The 20,482-nt window shown below is 42.9% G+C and overlaps 1 pseudogene; it reads right to left on the bottom strand.

Moving 5' to 3' along the window:
• The window catches only part of LOC122678323, a 36,334-nt pseudogene extending 25,023 nt beyond the window's left edge, over positions 1 to 11,311 (bottom strand).
• Between the last annotated feature and the right edge of the window lie 9,171 nt (positions 11,312 to 20,482).

Below are 20,482 nucleotides of genomic sequence, written 5' to 3'. Positions count from 1 at the left end.
AATTATAAGCTGGGACCCATGGTCAACTTAACTGAGCATAGTGCAACTAATTAAAACTTCCTATGTATGTGCAAAGGAACACTCAGACCGTAAGAGCCAAGTCTGAACTGAGTTCCTAGGGCTACATTCTGCAGTTGAAATCCAGACAAGGACAGAATCACTTCTGAGAGATTATCACCCATGTAGTCTTACCTCAATGCTTAAGGCAGAGTTGTTGATTCTGTGGTCCAAGCTTTCGTTCCAGGCCCCAGAATAACCTCTGGAATTGTTCTGAATTCTCCATTTCACATGTACCAGAAACTAAACTGGGACCCAACATGTAGAGGGCCAGGTGGGATAGGAGAAATTTAATCAGGTCATCATTAACATCTCATGAGTGCTAACGATGTCTCATTCATCATCAAAATACCCACTGAGCCCTTTTATAGTCCCAGGCATCAGCTCCAATCCTCTGTGACTGTGCCCCAAGAGTGATAAACTCTGTGGTAGGGACATGTATGTACCGGACCAAGCCAGACTACACTGCATCAGGAGACATGAAGTTTCTTGACAAAAGGGAACACCTTATCAACTGGGATTAGATATGCAGCACATAATGGAAAGCTACAAATAACTGAGACTTAAACGCACACAAAAAGTTATTCTCCCACTTAAGAGGCCTGTGAGGGGGCGGGCTAGGACTGATATGAAATCAACAAGAGCTAAGATTCCTTCCAGCTTCCTGCTCCATCATCCGCAGTGGGTGGCTTCCACACTTAGGGTCCAGGATGACCACTGAAGCATCAGATTCCACGTGCAAACTCCAGGCAGCAGGAGGGTAAAGGCAAGAAATGAAAAATGGGCACATGGCCCAGCTGAATCGGCTACCTTTAAATAGCCTTCTTGGAGATACATGCAAAGGTTACATTTGGACTTCAATGACTAGGGCATGGTCACAAGGCTGTATACATAGGTGCAAGGGAAGCTTAAAAATGTATTTAACTGGGCACATTGCTGCCCTCAGTGAAAAATTTCTGTCCTTTGAGAAAAAGAGGGAATGAATGCTGGGTAGACCATCTGCAGTGTCAGCTACACCAGTCTTGTAGTTGTCTGGAGGAACTCGCTAAAGGTTATTGGTTTGATCTGCTTGTCAGCAGTCAGGAGGTCTGATCTAGAAATGACTTTGCTATCTGCTTGCACCAACAAGCTTCCTCTAGTCTGCTCCACAGGTAGAGGGGCTAAGCAATTAGGCATGATTTTCTCCAGTTTTTGTGAATTAAGAATTGGTCAGAAACATTGATATTTTCTTGTGGAAACCACAACTGTATGTGAAAATGAAAGAAAGGAATTTCAATTTTCTAAACCACCAAGACTTCTCAGTTAGGTTAGAAATGAAAACTGTGTCCTTCTCTGTCCTCAGACTCACCCCACAATTCTCCCACCCACAGAGTCACACAGACTGATGGAAAACAGTTTAATCTGATGAACTTTGAGGTTGAGGATAGGTACTTGACATGCCCATCTCTCCTAAGGGAAAGTCCTGCATACATATTCAGGAGCAGAAACAAATTCATGACTGAGCTCCCCTTGTCCAATTTTTGTATTTGTAAAACCTCCTTGCCCATAAGGCAAGGAAAACAAGATACAAAATGAGTTACTTGACTTGTCTTCTTCTAGAGGCAGGGCTAGGATTAAAATTTGGGCCTCACACTGATGGAAGAAATCAAAGATGACACAAACAGATGAAGAGATATACCATACTTTTGGATTGGAAGAACCAATATGGTGAAAATGACTATACTACCCAAAGCTACAGATTCAATGCAATCTCTATCAAACTACCAATGGCATTTTTCACAGAACAAAAAGCTCACTAGAACAAAAAGTTTCACAATTTGTATTTAAACACTAAAGACCCCAAACAGCCAGAGCAATCCTGAGAAACAAAAAAGGAGCTGGAGGAATCTACCTTCCTGACTTCAGACTATACTACAAAGCTACAATCATCAAGACAGTATGGTACTGGCTCAAAAACAAACATAGACAAATGGAACAAGATAGAAAGTCCAAAGACAAACTCACCTGTGGATACCTTGGGCTTCCCTGGTGGCTCAGATGGTAAAGAATCCACCTGCAATGCAGGAGACCTGGGTTGAGAAGATTCCCTGGAGGAGGGTATGGCAACCCACTCCAGTATTCTTGCCTGGAGAATCCCCATGGACAGAGGAGCCTGGTGGCCTACAGTTCATGGGGTCCCAAAGAGTCAGACATGACTGAGCAACTAAGCACATGGGTACCTTATTTTTGACAAAGGAGTCAAGAATATGCAATGGAGAAAAGAATCTCTTCAATCAGTGATGCTGGGAAAACCGGACAGCTGCTTGTAAAAGAATGAAACTAGAACACTTGCCAATACCACACATAAAAATAAACTCAAAATGGATTAAAGACTTAAATGTAAGGCCAGAAACTATAAAGCTCTTGGAGGAAAACATAGGCAATACAAGTCTTTGATATAAATCACAGCAAGATCCTCTTTGACCCAGCTTCTAGAGTGATGGAAATAAAAACAAAAATAAACAAGTGGGACCTAATTAAACTTAAAAGCTTTTGCACAGCAAAGGAAACAATAAACAAGATTAAAAGGCAACCCTCAGAATGGGAAAAAATAATTGCAAATGAAATGACTGACAAAGAACTATCTCCAAAATATATAAGCAGCTTATACAGCTCAATATCAGAAAAACAAACAACCCAATCAAAAAAATGGACAGAAGATCTAAACAGATATTTCTCAAAAAAGACATACAGATGCCAAATAAACACATGAAAAGATGCTCAATGTCACTAATTATTAGAGGAATGCAAATCAAAACTACAGTGAGGTATCATCTCACACCAGATAGAATGGCCATCATTGAAAAATCTACAATCAATGCTGGAGAGGATGTGGAGAAAATGGAACCCTCCTACACTGTTGGTGGGAATGTAAACTGATACGGCCATTATGGAGAACAGTATGGAGACTCCTTTGAAAACTAGGAATAAATCTACCATATGACCCAGCAATCCCACTACGGGCATATACCCTGAGGAAGCCACAACTCTAAAAGGCACATGTACCCCGATGTTCATCACAGTACTATTTACAATAGCTAGGACATGGATGCAGCCTAAATGTCCACTGACGAATGAACAGACACAAAAGGTGTGGTATATGTACACAATGGAATACTACTCAGCCACAAAAACAAGCAAACCCGAGTCAGTTCTAGAGAGGTGCATGAACCCAGAGCTTGTTACACAGAGTGAAACAAGTCAGAAAGAGAAAAACAATATTGTATATTAATGAATATAGATGGAATCTAGAAAATGGTACTGATGAACCTATTTGCAGGGAGAGAACGGAGAGGCGGATGTAGAGAATGGACTTGTAGATGCAGTGAGAGGAGGAGACAAATGCAGAGAGTAGCAGTGATATATATACACTATCCTGTGTGAAATAAACAGCTGATGAGAAGTTGCTGTATAACAGAGGGAGCCTAGCCTGGCGCTCTCTGATGACCTAGGGAGGTGGGATGGGGAGAGGGGAGGGAGGCTCTAAAGGGAGGGGAAATGACAGTGAAGAACCCACCTGCAATGCAGGAGACCTGGGTTCAATCCCTGGGTTGGGAAGATCTGCAGGAGGACAGAGCAACCCACTGCAGCATTCTTGCCTGGAGAATCCACGGACAGAGGAGCCTGGTGGGATTGCAAAAGTCAGAGACGACTGAGCGACTAAGCACAGCACATGGCTGATTCAGTTGTGGGGCAACAGAAGCCAACACAACACTGTAACAATTTCCCTCCAATTAAAAGTAAATTAGAAAAAACTCCCAGTGCACTGCTCAAATCAACACAATTCAAGCTATTATTTTTAAAAACCTACCACCGAGAACCAAATGGTTGAGAGTCTAAGTATCTTGAACTGCTGTCTACTCTGCTCTAGTTATCCAAGTAAGAGTATGATTCTCGATCTCATCTTTCCCAAATTGTGTATTGGCTCAGTCTCTTATGAAGTCATCAGTGTAATTCAATCATTGTTTATTGAAAGCTTACTTGGTCATCAGCAATCTGTCATGGGGGGAATACTGAAGGACCGTAAGATACAGCCTTCTCATGTCATTGTATTGTTAAGACATATGACTGTGAATTAATGAGGTTAAATTTTAAATAAACACACTAAAGACTATATCTTTGTGAGTGACATCTTAACTTAGCAAGCCTTTAGTCCAACAATGGTGTCATTGCTCAAAATACTTTCAGAATTCACAGTGGGAATTCTTTTCAATAGATGAACCGAATTATATTAAATGTCCATAATGGCCATTGGGTTTTTTTGAGAGTAGTATTTATTTTTTGAGAAAAGCCAAAGTGATTCTGAGCCAAGTCTGGTAAAGCAGGTGAATGATCAGTTTGTGTTTCTGGTGACATTCTATTAGCCCAGGGTGGAATTCCTCCAGACTCCTTTTTCCATGATAGAATCATCTTTGTGTGTTACGGGTTAGGGGTTATGAAAATTCAGCAGGCATCAGAATCACCCCCAAGACCTTGTTAGACCATAGATTGTTGGCCCCAGTTTCTGATTCTTCAGGTAAAGTTGAGTCCTAAGAATTTGCATTTCTAAAAGACACCCAAATGATGCTGATGTTACTGGTACAGGAACATTGGAGAACCACACTTTAAGACAGTTATTTTAGAGTTCCCTTAACATAGCAATACTTTATCTGATATAAATTTTCCTTGCTCTCAGGGAACTCCTTTGCTGCCTCTCAGGCTAGGTCTTGGGTACTCTGGGGCCTTGCATATCCTAGGGATGCAGCTAGATATGTGCTCATGGTCCCTCCCAAGAATTTTATATCACATTTTACCCAGAGTCACAGAGGATGGAGCTAACACCTATGACTGAAAGGGCTCACAAGCTTTTCTATGATTAGAACTTGCCCAGCACCCAGGAAAGTCACAAAAGATTAGGAGTAGACAAGAGGTTATTATCATCTAGTCTAATTCCCTCCACCCCCACTCCTCTCATTTCAGAGCTGAGGAAACCAGAGCCTAGAGATGCCGACTGACATGTTTAAAGTCACCCAATAAGTAACAGGACAGTTACATAGGATCCATAAGAAAGTACCACAGTTCCCTTCCACTTAGAGAGGACAGGACCGCTATCTCACCCAATCAGGATCAAATGCAATATGAGGTAGGCCTAATGTGATAAGTGCCTCCCCCAGAGAACAAATAGTGAAAACCAGACTTCATAATTCTATCTTCCCCCTTATAGTACCTGGGACTGGAAACATCACTATGTGTGTCCTCTGCAATAAAATATTCCTTATACTTAAGGCATAACAGTTTGCTCCATCACCAACAGTAAACCCACATTTGTAGGAAATGGCAGGGGGAGGGGAAGTGAAAGCTAGCTAGCACTCACATCCTCCCACTTCTTTAGTGTAAATATTCACTGTGTTTACATGTTGGCAGAAAAATGGTCAAGAAGCCACAATTCATCTGGCTGACCCCCAATAGCACCTTAACCATTAATGCAAAGTCAATATCTGGCCTCAACCTCTTTTCAATCTGGCACCAATTGATGGAAAGGCTCTGGTGTTTTAGAAGTTACATGCAAGGCAGAGGCTGCCAGGGAGAGTACATGGAAACTGCACATGGAAGAAAGGCTGCAAAGTCAAGGGAACCTGGGGAAGTCTGGTTTCTGTTTTGTTGTCTGCCTACACTGGAATCAGCCAAGTTTCTGATGATGGATTAGGACTGCAAACCTCAGCCATGTGGCTGCGAATGCCCTGTTCCACGCACTCTGCCTCACAGTACCCCCGTCCATGCCCCTGGAAAAACACACAACCTCCTTAAAGGAACTATTAACATCCCCCTTTTTCACCACCATCAAGCTTTGCCCCTTTCCACCCTCAGAATCCTGCTGGAAACTTGCCTTCTCCAGAAAATTCTCTCTGACTAAACTGCCTGCCATCCCTGAGCAACCTTTTAGGCATAACTGCCTACAATGGCTTGAGTGATTCTTGAATATGAGCATTGCATCTTCTTCTGATTTTAGTGATTAAAGTAGGTCTCTTACTTCTTTAGCGAGCTTTTGCTTCTGTTGGCCTCATCACTTTCCCAGTTCTTCCAGGTGGGAAGAAGTGCTTACCCCACGAGGTGCTGATTATATAGGTACCAGGAAAAAGCAGGCAGGTCAGTACTCTGGAGCTGCTCCTACCTGTTAGGGCTGAGATGGTCTCAGAATGCTGCTTTGTTACAGGCTAAGAGAGCTTGAAAAGATAGGTCTGGAAAAGGTCTGGAGAGGCATCTTAAAGCGCCCACCAGGGCAGGCATATGTGGTTGCTATGGTTACCAGGCACTCTAGCAGTCTATCCACCTCCTCCTAACAAGGCAATCCGTCTCTGTGAAGCAACAAAGAGAAGACACTTAGAGACTCAAACCCCATTCACCCCAAGAGCTGGAAAAGCAGTGACTAACACATCAGTCCACTTGTCACAATGCCAGCAGCAAAGTTAGGGGTCACCAAGGCTGTGAGGGGAACACACGTGGAAAGCTGCTTCATGAACATTTGTTCAGATTAGAATGAGATTAAACAGTGAAGTCAGAGCCAATGTTCCCTGCCCTCTCTGAGTTTTGCTCTGTTTTGCTTGGCTTCTATTTTCTCTCGAACCAGAACTAACACCACATCTGTCTGTATGGTTTTAATGTGCCTGGCAGCCAAGCAAATGGACACAAACAGGGCTGGGGCAGTGGGGAAATAATTGGGCTGGGACTCAGTAAGGACAGTTTCCTCTTTCTACCTGAGCCTCAGACTATGATTTTCCAGACTCCAGATGGTGATCATGGTTGTTAAAAAGCAAGCATTATCCCTGTTAATGAGGATAATAAAACTGAACAATTCATGAGCACTGACAACATATGGAGCTCCCTACAAACACAGATTTACCCAGCATTATCAGGAAATGAGGTTTTCCACATCAGTGAATTTTCTGGAAAATTAGGGCTTACCTTTTTAGCGTCAATATTTTTTCCTGAAGATATTAAGCACTTGGGATGGAAATATGTGTCAGATATGTAATGCACTTCCCTATCTTGCACACACCATTTTATCTGATGTCTCCTTATGAACATGAAGTGAAGGACAGGAGGGAGGGTTCTTCATCCACTGCATATTTGGGTCTTTATCCAGACAGCCTACTTCCCCTTGACTTAGATTCAGCTGTACACAGGATTCTCTGTGGGCTACCATAAGCTCTTATGGGGAAACCAGGGCTTTTTATCCTTGATCTTATATCCCCTACAACCTTGCCACACAAAAAGTGGTCCCCAGAAGAGCAGGTTAGCACCACCTGAGAGGGGATTAGAAATGCAGACTCTCTGACCCCACCCCAGGCCTGATGGATGAATTCGATTCTGAATTTTAACAAGATCCTCAAGTGATTCATATGCACATTAAAACTTGAGAAGTATCCTCCAGCTGTGCTTGCCAGCCTGTCCCTAACCAGTTATATCATCCTCATCTGAGGGTGCCTATTAGAAACACGGGATATGGGGCCTGGTTCAGACCCCAGAATCAGATTTTCTGGGGAGTGAAACCCAGAAATCTATTTGTATCTCATTCTAAGGGTAATTCTGATATGTACCAATAGTAGGAGTATCCAGCCCTATGCTTTGCTCATAGAAAATACTCGATAAATTTTTTGTATGTGTGTGTGTGTTTTTTTTTTTAAAAACTCACTTTACTTCACATTTAGTAAACAAAGCAAATCCAGGAATGTTTGCATTGCCTTGTAAAGCATTGCCTCACGACCAAATCATCATTTCTGAAGGGAAAGAAACCATGGCTTCACTCATATACCTGACGTTTGGCCATGACCCACGATCAATAGTCCAACATCACCAGGGACAAAAGCCTCAGTGTAAGGACGCCTGCCCAAGTTTCCCTAAGAGAAGTACTTTGGCTGCTCAACTCCCTCTTGAGGTTTGGGGAATTTGAGATTGAGTGGGAATCCTTCTCTCTCTCTCTCTTTTTTTTTTTTGAGTTTCCCTTTTTTTTTTAATATATTTTTTATTAAAGGATATTTGCTTTACAGAATTTTGTTGTTTTCTGTCAAACCTCAACATGAATCAGCCATCAGTTCAGTTCAGTTCAGTCGCTCAGTCATGTTCGACTCTTTGCGACCCCATGAACCACAGCATGCCAGCCCTCCCTGTCCATCACCAACTCCCGGAGTTTACTCAAACTCATGTCCCTCGAGTCGATGATGCCATCCAGCCATCTCATCCTCTATCGTCCCCTTCTCCTCCTGCCCCCAATCCCTCCCAGCATCAGGGTCTTTTCCAATGAGTCAGCTCTACGAATAAGGTGGCTAAAGTACTGGAGTTTCAGCTTCAGGATCAGTCCTTCCAATGAACACCCAGGACTGATTTCCTTTAGGATGGACTGGTTGGATCTCCTTGCAGTCCAAGGGACTCTCAAGAGTCTTCTCCAACACCACAGTTCAAAAGCATCAATTTTTCAGCACTCAGCTTTCTTCACAGTCCAACTCTCACATCCATACATGACCACTGGAAAAACTATAGCCTTGACTAGACAGACCTTTGTTGGCAAAGTAATGTCTCTGCTTTTTAATATGCTGTCTAGGTGGGTCATAACTTTCCTTCCAAGGAATAAGCGTCTTTTAATTTCATGGCTGCAATCACCATCTGCAGTGATTTTGGAGCCCCCAAAAATAAAGTCTGACACTGTTTCCCCATCTATTTGCCATGAAGTGATGGGACCAGATGCCATGATCTTAGTTTTCTGAATGTTGAGCTTTAAGACAACTTTTTCCCTCTCCTCTTTCACTTTCACCAAGAAGCTTTTTAGTTCCTCTTCACTCTCTGCCATGAGGGTGGTGTCATCTGCCTATCCATGGTTATTGATATTTCTCCCGGCAACCTTGATTCCAGCTTGTGCTTCTTCCAGCCCTGGGTACACACACATCCCCTCCCTTTTGAAGCTCCCTCCCATCTCCCTCCCCAGCCCACCCGTCTAGGTTGATGCAGAGCCCCTGACTTGAGTTTCCTGAGCCACACAGCAAACTGCCCTTGGCTATCTATTTTCTAAATGGTAATATAAGTTTCCATGTTACTCTTTGCATACATCTCGCCCTCTCCTCCCCTCTCCCAATGTCCATAAGTCTATCCTCTATGTCTGTTTCTCCATTGTTGCCCTGTAGGTAAATTCTTCGGTACCATTTTTCTAGATTCCGTTTGTACGTGTTAGAAAACCCGCCCCGAGCCGCGCTGTGGCCGTCGGTGCTCAGCAGCGCCCCCTCTGGCAGTTGGCCCTCCAGGCTTTGGACCGGCTCGTCCGCTGGGGAGCTCTGGCGCCTCTGCGCTCCGAGACCGGCTGCTGGTACACAGCTCCTTAAGAACTATCGCTATTGCCCCCTCCCTTCCCTTCTCTCCCAGCCTGGGCGCCTCTCGGCCTCCCGCTTCCTCCCGCGGGAAGCGAGGAGCCTGGCGGGGAATGTGGCCGACCTGGGGCGGGAATGGGATGTGGATAGCCCCCTGAGCTAACGGCTCGGCAGTGGACCTCCGCTCCCGATTCCAAACCTCAGCTCAGAAACGCGAATCCGCCCCTCAAGGGGCACAGTGTGACCCAGGGCACCATCGGTCTTCAATAAATCTTTATTAAATTGAATAGAATGCCTGCTTTGTTTTCATGATTATCCTGTCTCCTGCACAAGCAAGCTGGTGCTTGTTTTTTGTCTAAGCAGATAACAAGCCCATTTCTAAGTTTCTGACTTAGTGGTTAATATCTCTGGTATTACCATGTGAAAAAAGGACAGACACAAAGGCCAGATAGTGTATGATTGAATTTACATGAAATGTCCCAAATAGACAAATCCATAGAGACAAGAAGTAAATTAGCAGTTGCCAGAGACTAAAGGGATGGGGGACGTGGGGCATGACTGTTAGTAGGTATGGGGTTTCTTTGGGGAGTGATGAAAATAAAAGGTAGAATTAGATAGCAGTGATGGTTACACAATCTTGTGAATATACTAAAACTACTGGTTGTAAATATAAGATGGAGATGTGAATTATATCAATTTTTGAAAGATCTCGGACTTTGGACTCAGTCCACCTGAGTTTGAATCTGGCCCCCGCCACATCCCAGCTGTGCTACCAGGCTCAAGTTAATTTATCTCTTTGAGATCCAGTAGCATGGTCTGGAAAGAGGATGATCAAAGTTCCCATGTCATAGGCTTGCTGTGAGATTTAAATAGGACAGTCTTTGAAAAAATGCCTGATACATCAAAAGTGCTAATGGATGTTTACTGCTGACATTAAATCCAACAATTTTCAAACTTAAGATGCATAAACATTACCTGGAGAGCTTGATAACCCCTTACATCTTCAGATTTATAAGCCTGGAATTTGGCTTTAGAATCAGCATTTTTAACAAGCTTACCATTCTGATACAAATGGTCTGAGAATGGCACTAAGAGAAATAATGTTCTACACTTTCATAAAACGGAAGAATTGATAAATCATATTTTTAAGAAGTACATGTTAGCTTTCCAGTTAACTGGAAAAGCTTCCCAGAAAACTGGAAAAAATATTACTCATACCCTCACACCAAAAAAAAAAAAAAATGTTGGACAACCTACAAATCCACAAGTTCTCTTGAACCCAGCAGAGAGCTGAAACTGAAGAGAAACCAACTAACACAGAATTTATGTACAATACAGGCACCTCCCCAGGGAGACAAACATGAGCACTCTGTAATCTGGAGCAAATGTCACTAGACCCAGATAAGAATAATTCAACTAAAACTTTCAACACGTTGCTAAAGGCTGAGTTTAGGCTGGCAAGAAATGCAGAACCACTGGAGACACAGACAAAGGAGAATTATACACACTCTCACAGGCTTTTCTCCACAGACCTTGCCAGGTACACCCAAGAAAGATTAAAGCAAGACAAGAATCCTGAAATAGCGTCCCATGTGCTGCAGGCTGTCAGAGTGGCTCAGATGGTAAAGTATCTGCCGGTACTGTAGGAGACCCAAGTTCGATTCCTGGGTCAGAAAGATCCCCCGGAGAAGGGAATGGCAACCCACTCCAGTATTCTTATCTGGAAAATTCCATGGACAGAGGAACCTGGCGGGCTACAGTCCACAGGATCGCAAACAGTCGGACACGACTGAGAGACTCACATACAGAGACGCTGCAGGCTTGGGAGAAAGGAACGCAGCTGCCACGTGAGACACGTGAAGCTCCACCTGGATCCTCATCCTCTGTTTCTCCTACAGAACACAAAGCCTTCAACACTGGCCAAAGAGCAACAAGTCCTGCCACTCTGAGGACATGGTGAAAAAGCCATTGCGGCTGGGAGAAGCGGTGTGGCGAGGACAGAACCAATTTTCTAGCCATAGCAGGGAGCAAGAATACAAGCTGGGCCCAGGCCTGCAGCTGAAGGTAAAGGATGACCTGAGAAAGCGCCGCCCCCAGCACCCAGAGACACAATGCCTGCTTACAGCTGAGACTTAATCAGAACACAGAGGATGCTTTCTGCTCTCCCAGACTGGGTAACCGGTGACCGTAGTCTACTGCTGAGGGAAGTAGAAAGCAGGGGGCGAGGCCCCCACTGAAGCACAGTGCAAAGGGGGCACCTGAAGCTGAGGGCAGAGCGGACACTGGGGCAGCAAGCCTTCCAGCAGACCAGCTCCCCACCTAAACACAAGATACACTGGAGCTTTTGGACTGAAGGTGACCATCACAACAACACCCCAGACTGGTTCAGCTTTTAAGTAGGCCGACTCAATTCCCCACGTTAAATGCTAAGAATAAGAAAAGGCACATATGTGTGCTCAGTTGTGTCTGACTCTTTGCGAGTCCATGGACTGTAGCTCACCAGGCTCCTCTGTCCATGGAATTTTCCAGGCAAGGATTACTGGAGCAGGTTGCCATTTCCTATTCCAGAATATCTTCCTGACCCAGGGATCAAACCCACAACTCTTGTGTCTCCTGCTTTGGCAGGTAGAGTCTTTACCACTGCACCACCCAGGAAGCCTAAGAAAAGGCATGCCCATTTCTAAATGTAACTGTTTAACTCAGTCTCTACCATCCTACACAAGATGTCCGGATTTCATAAAAAAATTACAAGACATTCAAAGACAAAAGAAAAACGTTGTCAAGAGGCAAGACAATCAACAAAATCAGATTGTTACTGTCATAGCTACACTCAGCTATGACACAAATGTCAGAATTATCAAACAGGGAATTTAAAACAACTATGCTTATTATTAAACATATTAAACTATTGAAAGGCTCTAGTGGAAAAGCTGGGAAATATACACGATGAGATGAGTAATTTCTATAAAGAGAGAAAAAGTGTAAGGAAGAATCAAATGGAAATGCTAGAAATGGAAACCACAATAGCACAAATAAATGCCTCTGGGTTCATAAATAGACTTTAAATAGTCAAGGAAAGAATAAGTGAATTTGAAGATAGGTCAATAGAAACAACAAAAGCTGAAATCCAAGAAAGAAAAAACAATGGGTTAAAAACAAAAAACAGAATAGAGCACCTAAGAACTGTGAGACAGTATCAGTATGATATGCATGTAATTGGAATCCCAGGAGAATAAGGCTTCAGCAGGACGTGAACAGTGAACCTGCATATGTTCAAACTGGATTTAGAAAAGGCAGAAGAACCAGAGATCAAATTGCCACCATCCACTGGATCATCAAAAAACCAAGAGAACTTCAGAAAAACATCTACTTCTGCTTTATTGACTATGCCAAAGTCTTTGACTGTGTGGATCACAACAAACTGTGGAAAATTCTGAAAGAGATGGGAATACCAGACCACCTTATCTGCCTCCTAAGAAATCTGTATGCAGGTCAAGAAGCAACAGTTAGAACTGGACATGGAACAGCAGACTGGTTCCAAATAGGAAAAGGAGTACATCAAGGCTGTATATTGTCACCCTGCTTATTTAATTTATATGCACAGTACATCATGAGGAATGCTGGGCTGGAAGCACAAGCTGAAATCAAGATTGCCAGGAGAAATATCAATAACCTCAGATACGCAGATGACACCACCCTTATAGCAGAAAGCAAAGAACAAAAGAGCCTCTTGATGAAAGTAAAAGAGGACAGTGAAAAAGTTGGCTTAAAATTCAATATTCAGAAAACTAAGATCATGGCATTCAGTCCCATCACTTCATGGCAATTAGATGGAAAACAGTGGAAATAGTGAAAGACTTTATTTTGGGGAGCTCCAAAATCACTGCAGATGGTGACTGCAGTCATGAAATTAAAAGACACTTGCTCCTTGGAAGAAAAGCTATGACAAACCTAGACAGCATATTAAAAAGCAGAGACATTACTTTGCAAACAAAGGTCCGTCTAGTCAAAGCAATGGTTTTTCCAGTAGTCATGAATAGATGTGAGAGTTGGACTATAAAGAAAGCTGAGCACCAAAGAATTGATGCCTTTGAACTGTGGTATCAGAGAAGACTCTTGAGAGTCTCTTGGACTGCAAGGAGATCCAACCACTCCATCCTAAAGGAGATCAGTCCTGGGTTTTCTTTGGAAGGACTGATGCTGAAGCTGAAACTCCAATACTTTGGCCATCTGATAGGAAAAACTGACTCATTGGAAAAGACCCTGATGCTGGGAAAGATTGAGGGCAGGAGGAGAAGGGGACGACAGAAGATGACATGGTTGGATGGCATCACTGACTCGATGGACATGAGTTTGAGTAAGCTCCGGGAGTTGGTGATGGACAGGGAAGCCTGGCATGCTGCCGTCCCTGGAGTCGCAAAGAGTCAGACACGACTGAATCACTGAACTAACTGAACTGAACTGAGGGAGAAGAGAAAGCAAGGCAGAAAAATATTTTAAGAAATAATGCATTTAAATTTATCTTCATCTATTCCATTTTCCGCCGTTTTCTTTGCTTCTTTGTGTAGATACAAGACTCTATCTGGAATCATTTTAATTGATACCAAAAGAACTTCCTTTAACATTTCTTACAGGTCTACAATTTCCTCGGATAGCATTACAGGCTTTCTCTTCCATCTTCTTTTGTCCTGTATCTTCTATCACCTGAAACATACCTCCTAGTCTCCTTGCAAACTTTTCTATGCTACCTATGGTCTGTTCCTTTGGATTTTACTAAGTGTTTATCAATCTCTCCTTTTCTCCACAGAGCTAAATTACATTTTCCAGCCTCACTTGCTGTTAGGTTTGGCCATGGGCCTGAGTTCTGGCCAATATGAGTAAGAAATAAATTTTTATTATTCTCCATCACTAAGATTTAGGAGTATTTAGGCACAGCATTCAGACTGATTATATTCTTTGCAGCCAAAGATGGAGAAGCTCTATACAGTCAGCAAAAACAAGACCAGGAGCTGACTGTGGCTCAGATCATGAAATCTTTATTGCCAAATTCAGACTTAAATTGAAGAAAGTAGGGAAAACCACTAGACCATTCAGGTATGACCTAAATCAAATCCCTTATGATTATAAAGTGGAAGTGAAAAGTAGATTTAAGTGACTAGATCTGATAGACAGAGTGCATGATGAACTATGGACGGAGGTTCATGACATTGTATAGGAGACAGGAATCAAGACCATCCCCAAGAAAAAGAAATGCAAAAAAGCAAAATGGCTGTTTGAGGAGGCCTTACAAATAGCTGTGAAAAGAAGAGAAGTGAAAAGCAAAGGAGAAAAGGAAAGATATTCTCATTTGAATGCAGAGTTCCAAAGAATAGCAAGGAGAGATAAGAAAGCCTTCCTCAGCAATCAACGCAAAGAAATAGAGGAAAACAATAGAATAGGAAAGACTAGCGATCTTTTCAAGAAAATTAGAGATACCAAGGGAACATTTCATGCAAAGATGGGTTTGATAAAGGACAGAAATGGTAGGGAGCTAATGGAAGCAGATGATATTAAGAAGAGGTGGCAAGAATACACAGAAGAACTGTACAAAAAAGATCTTCATGACCCAGATAATCATGATAGTGTGATCACTCACACTCAGCTAGAGCCAGACATCGTAGAATGTGAAGTCAAGTGGGCCTTAGGAAGCATCACTGTGAACAAAGCCAGTGGAGGTGATGGAATTCCAGCTGAGCTATTTCAAATCCTGAAAGATGATGCTGTGAAAGTGCTGCACTCAATATGCCAGAAAATTTGGAAAACTCAGCAGTGGCCACAGGACTGGAAAAGGTCAGTTTTCATTCCAATCCCTAAGAAAGGCAATGCCAAAGAATGCTCAAACTACCGCAAAATTGCACTCATCTCACATGCTAAGAAAGGAATGCTCAAAATTCTCCATGCCAGGCTTCAGCAGTATGTGAACCTTGAACTTACAGATGTTCAAGCTGGATTTAGAAAAGGCAGAGGAACCAGAGATCAGATTGCCAACATCTGCTGGATCATTGAAAAAGCAAGAGTTCCAGAAAAACATCTATTTCTGCTTTATTGACTACACCAAAGCCTTTGACTGTGTGGATCACAACAAACTGTGGAAAATTCTGAAGGAGATGGGAATACCAGACCACCTGACCTGCCTCTTGAGAAACATGTATGCAGGTCAGGAAGCAACAGTTAGAACTGAACATGGAACAAACAAATAGGAAAAGGAGTATATCAAGGCTGTATATTGCCACCCTGCTTATTTAACTTATATGCCGAGTACATCATGAGAAATGCTGGGCTGGATGAAGCACAAGCTGGAATCAAGATTGCCGGGAGAAATATCAATAACCTCAGATATGCAGATGACACCACCCTTATGGCAGAAAGTGAAGAGGAACTAAGGAACCTCTTGATGAAAGTGAAAGAGGAGAGTGAAAAAGTTGACTTAAAACTCAACATTCAGAAAACTAAGATCATGGCATCCGGTCCCATCACTTCATGGCAAATAGATGGGGAAACAGTAAAAGACTTTATTTTGGGGGGCTCCAAAATCACTGCAGATGGTGATTGCAGCCATGAAATTAAAAGACGCTTACTCCTTGGAAGGAAAGTTATGACCAACCTAGACAACATGTTAAAAAACAGAGGCATTACTTTGCCAACAAAGGTCCTTCTAGTCAAGGCTATGGTTTTTCCAGTGGTCATGTACGGATGTGAGAGTTGGACTATAAAGAAAGCTGAGTGCCAAAGAATTGATGCTTTTGAACTGTGGTGTGGAGAAGACTCTTGAGAGTCCCTTGGACTGCAGGGAGATTCAACCAGTCCATCCTAAAGGAGATCAGTCCTGAGTGTTCATTGGGAGGACTGATGTTGAAGCTGAAACTCCAATACTTTGACCACCTGATGCGAAGAACTGACTCATTTGAAAAGCCCCTGATGCTGTGAAAGATTGAAGGCAGGAGGAGAAAGGGACAACAGAGGATGAGATGGTTGGAGGGCATCACGGACTCAGTGGACATGGGTTTGGGTGGACTCTGGGAATTGGTGGTGGACAAGGAGAGCTGGCGTGCTGCGGTTCATGGGGTCGCAAAGAGTCAGACACGACTGAGTGACTGAACTGAACTGAGGCACAACATTTAGCCTACCCTGACAAATACACTAAGTATCTACCTAGTCAAAAATAAACTAATTTTTAGATAACTAGTGAATTCTTTGGAATGATATGTTTTATGTGAAAATATTTTATACAACTGCTGAGAATTTCAGAAAAAAGGCTACAAGAATAAATAAGTATGTATTCTCTAACTCATATAGCATTGAGAGCCACATATGTTACTTTACCAATATCTACCTCTTGGGAGCTCCTGGCAAAACTCCCGGGATTTGTGCTCTTAATTAAACATGGTATAGTACAATGGAAAGTGCCTTGTGTTTGTAATAGGCAGACCAATATTCCAGCCCCTGAGATGCTACTGATCAGTCATGTGGCCTCAGAAAGCGTTTTACCTCTTTGATGTCCTTTTCTTTTTTAATCTATAAAGGGGGGATAATAGTACCAATCTTCAAGGGTAAAGGATTACACTGTGAGGATTAAGGAAAGCAATATCTGTGTGGTAGATTGCTGTGATCTCACCAATGCTTTCCCCTTCCCTGTATCTATACCTTTTGCCAGATGACTCTATTAATACAACTCCTCCAACAAAAGGAGTGAAGTACATTTCCCCATCCTTGACACTGAGTTAGCCATGTGACTTCCTTTCAGCACTATCAGAAACCTAGCATGTTTCTGCCTACTCTTAAGCTTCTTGCATCACCTCTTCCATCACCATGAGAACACACCTGGGTTAGCTTGAAGGAAGGTAGGAGAAATGCATCAAATCTGACTTATCCAAGTCATCACAGCTGAGGCCATTCTAGATCAACTGACAGCCAGCTAGCTGATCTCCGGCTATATGAGCCGAACATGAGCTGGACAATATCAGCAGAGCCACCTAGCAAACCTCCAGACATGTGAGCCGTAAATACTTATTGTTGTATGTCACTGAGATGTCACAGGTGTTTGTTACACAACATCACTGTGGCAACAGATAACCAAAAGAGTATGAAATTAGGCTCCTACAAACTGTAAACTACTGCACAGATGAAAATCATTTAAGTTCATGGGGGGGAACATATATATATATATATGGGGTTTCCCCAGTGGCTCAACAGTAAGGAATCTGCCTGCAATGTAGGAGCCACAGAAGATGCGGGTTCGATCCCTGAATTGGGATGACCCCCTGGAGGAGGGCACAGCAACCCACTCCAGTATTCTTGCCTGGAGAATCCCATGGACAGAGGAGCCTGGCGGGCTATAGTCCAAAGGGTCTCACAGAGTTGGACACAGCTGAAGTGATTTAGCGTGCACAGCACATATATAAATACATACATATATATATATATATATATATATATATATAGAGAGAGAGAGAGAGAGAGAGAGAGAGAGAGGAGTCCTGCCCCAGAGTCACAGGTGTGAGGCCTTGTACCAAGGCCACAGAAGCAGAGTCCAGAACCAAGGTTACCTCCAAAGGTGACTGAGCCCCTTTGTAACTGTTGCCAAAAGCCCCCTGATCATCACCAGCAGACTTTCTGACCCCAGATTAGGCAAAAATGCCCACTCCAGTAGTCACCCTATAGTGCCCTAACCAATCACCTAATGCTACCCTTCCAGTAGGAATTTTCTTTGTCTCAGGGTTATAAAAATTGGCTACTAACCCATGAAAAGCATCATCTCTCCCTGGTCTGTGAGGAAGTCAGCCCACTGTGCTTGCAGCATCCTATAAAATAGATAATAATATTCTTTGTTCTTAATAAACTCACTCCCTTCTGAAATGCTGTGTCCGGAAATTCTTTTCCAAATCGAGTTTGGATTGCCCCAACATATACATATATTTACTATATATACATATGTATCTCCAAGGACTCCCTTGGTCTATGAGATATTAGGGCCTGTGAAGAAATCTCATTGAGTCCTGATTCAGAGTCATGAGATCAAAGTCTGAGTAGGGCAGAACCTTGAAAGTGAAAGTGTTAATCACTCAGTTGTGTCCCACTCTTTGTGACCCCATGGACTGTAGCCCACCAGGCTCCTCTGTCCATGAAATTCTCCAGACAAGAATACTGAAACGGGTTGCCATTTCCTTTTTGAGGGGATCTTCCTGACCCAGGGATCGAACCCAGGTCTCTCGCGCTGCAGGAAGACTCTTTACCCTCTGATCCACCAGGGAAGACAGAACCTTGAAAATGGTCTAATCTACCCTCTACTTGTGTATATAGCCTCCTCTTTTCTCAGCCACATTGATTCTCTTTTGTACATCCTACAAGCAGGTTTGCTCCTTATAGCACTTTACGCTCTAACAGTTATAAAAACTTCACTGTTTAATCTTGCCCTCTCTCTAGCAGTCCTTGTGTTAGACAAGCCAGGAGGCTGGGTCCAGCTCCATTCTTCCCAATTCACCATTTCTCTGCCTTGGCCTCTGTTGGTCATGCTCTGATCATGCTGTGAGTGACAGCTTTTTCAGATGCCCTCAACATGCAGCCACTGTACAGGCTAGAAGCTGCTAATGCTGTTTCATTTATCGTGTTTTCCTGCACGTTGCATTAATCTTAGATATCCAGCTTAATGCACACAAGGACACCCTCCCTGAATATAGGAGGGCGGGTCTACAAAGGCCCATAAAATAAGCATCCTCCTAGCTTCCAAAGGAATGAAAAACCACAAGAATAAATTGGAAGAGATACCAAGCAAGCTGTTTTTTATTTTCTAGAGTAAGGAAGAAATTATTCAGCCTGACTCAGGCCTCTTTCAGGCACCTCACACATTATTATCACTGAACAAATACTTATTATTTTTCTTAACAATCAGGTAATCTGAGATGGACCTTTTCTTCCCTAAAAGGAATAAGGAGTATTTCCAGGTCTATTTCTGCATCCTAAATGGTACCTTTACCTTACTAGCTGAAGGATCTTTTTTTCCCTCTGAGAAGAAGGCAGGAGGCAGAGTGCCTGTCTAGAAAAGTGACAAATCAGACATGACATACATACCGACCCATTACTTCTGTCATATTTCTCCTCTTAACTTTTCTCAGCAATTAAGGTTTCCATGAGCCTCCCACTCCTTTTCAAATCCTGCTCGTGAGGCAGTTGTAATTAAATCCCTTGATTTCCCAATGCTTCTTTATAAAGTAACTTTATATTAGAAAAGTTCTCTTTTAAATTTCCCCAAACACCCTTTCCTGACTCAGACTGTGATGGGCACAAAAATCTCTCCCTCCTTCTCTTTGGTGTCTACATTCAGGTCCAGCACTGTCTTCTCCAGGAAGTCTTCCTTGATAACCTAGCCCAGCCTCATTTTAATGCCCTTTCTCTGGACTCCCATGTCCCCTGTACTTGCCACTATCATAGTATTTACTACATTGTCTCATAGTCGTCAGTGTCCTGATTGTCTCCCACACTCTGCGTGCATGGAGCTGGTTTTGGCAGTAGAATTCTAGAGTAGGAACCCTGACCAGTTGTTTATCAACCCTCACAGCAACTATCTTGTTCCCCGTTGAAAGTATTCTCCATGTGGTAAGCCTAAACCCAGCCTTGCCTTTGTTTCTGCCTTATTTGCATCATAGTGAGAATAAGATTGTGATGATTTACCTGGAAATGAGCTTCATGGGATATTCTGAAATCATATTACCAAATAAACTTTGGTACCACATTTGTACTGGGCACTGTGGTGGGCTATTGGGGAAGGTAATAGGGAAATACAAAACTAGATCTCAGACAACAAGAAATATATTATCTACTTGGAGATATAAATATATGTATATAAAACACTAATTAACATGAGGGTAAATGAGTGCCAAATAAGTCACATAGATACAATAGCTAAGGGAGAAATTCAGATAGAAGATTACTGGAATAAGGGGGGCTTCCCTGGTGGCTCAGTGGTAAAGAATTCACCTGCCAAGCAGGAGACAGGTTCAATCCCTGGGTTGGGA

This window comes from Cervus elaphus, chromosome 20 (genome assembly GCF_910594005.1).
Source record: "Cervus elaphus chromosome 20, mCerEla1.1, whole genome shotgun sequence".
NCBI classification, from domain to species: Eukaryota; Metazoa; Chordata; class Mammalia; order Artiodactyla; family Cervidae; genus Cervus; species Cervus elaphus.
This window is presented reverse-complemented; position numbering and strand designations above follow the sequence as displayed.